At 36.8% G+C, this 1,019-nt stretch overlaps 1 long non-coding RNA gene across 1 annotated transcript in view; it reads right to left on the reverse strand.

The window, feature by feature from the left end:
• Positions 1 to 915, reverse strand: part of LOC118478632 — an 18,293-nt gene extending 17,378 nt beyond the window's left edge. Inside the window, exon 1 of the long non-coding RNA XR_004859190.1 lies at positions 683 to 915. This is a non-coding gene — a long non-coding RNA (uncharacterized LOC118478632). The remainder of the gene's footprint in view (positions 1 to 682) is intronic.
• Between the last annotated feature and the right edge of the window lie 104 nt (positions 916 to 1,019).

A 1,019-nucleotide genomic window follows, 5' to 3' on the forward strand; every position in this document is an offset into this window, starting at 1 on the left:
TATTATTTTATTATCATTATTACCATTATTACATCCCAGAAAACATGCAGACAGAAACTTTTAAAAATGACTGTGCCACTCTGGAACTGAACTCACGTCTTCAGTTTAAAAAGGTAAAGAGCCTAATAATAAACATTTACACTACGCACGCCAGTGAAACTCGTCATTTGAATTTTTGAAAGCAAAATACAGAATTATTTTTTGTAACTTTTTTTTTTGTGTGTGGGTTTTTGTTTTTTTTTTGTTGTTTTTTTTTTGGGGGGGGGGGTGGAGGGGGTTTTTTTTTTTTTTTTTTTTTTTTTGGGGGGGGGGTATTTGAATGCGTCGCACAACGACATGGGCTGTTTAACATTAAGATTTGATTTTTTTTTTTAAGTTTTGATTTAAGACATCATTTATAGTATCTTTGACTCACCGTTTTGTAATTAACATGTAAAGTGCGAATGGATTGAACGAATTTCTTTAGCGAACAGCTTCGAAAAGCCAAACCATTAAACCACAGACACCAGCAAAGATCATTTCTGAAAAGTTGCACAAATTTTAATTACGCATCCAGGCTTTTATAAAATTGCCAATAAAATATGTTCCATGACAAAAGAGAAAAAATTTGATTCTTAAATGTAATAAGATTCTTTAATTTTAAAGTTTTAATTGGATGAAACATGCATGTTTTTTGACTCACCATTTGGAAAGATATAAAGTACGTTAGTATCCATAGTTTTGAAGCTGTTCAGAACGTTTTAGTTTGTTTGCTTTTTTAAATGCTTTTTCGTAATCCAGTTTTGAGTTCACGCTAGTTCTGTTAAGTTTCTTCTCCAGTAAGTTTGAAGTGGAAACTGGGTAGAGAGAAGCGGGTAGCCGCTTCCCACGTGGTGAGGGGGGCGGGGTGTTGTGTCGTGGCCAGTCCTGGTTCCTGGGTGAGTGAGAGTGCGTGTGTCAGAGTGTGAGTGAGGGGGAAATGGGGGAGAGGGGGGCGGGAAGAGGGTGAACGGCGAGACAGAATAGAGGTTTGGTGGTTG

Source organism: Aplysia californica, unplaced genomic scaffold (assembly GCF_000002075.1).
Source record: "Aplysia californica isolate F4 #8 unplaced genomic scaffold, AplCal3.0 scaffold00763, whole genome shotgun sequence".
NCBI lineage: Eukaryota > Metazoa > Mollusca > Gastropoda > Aplysiida > Aplysiidae > Aplysia > Aplysia californica.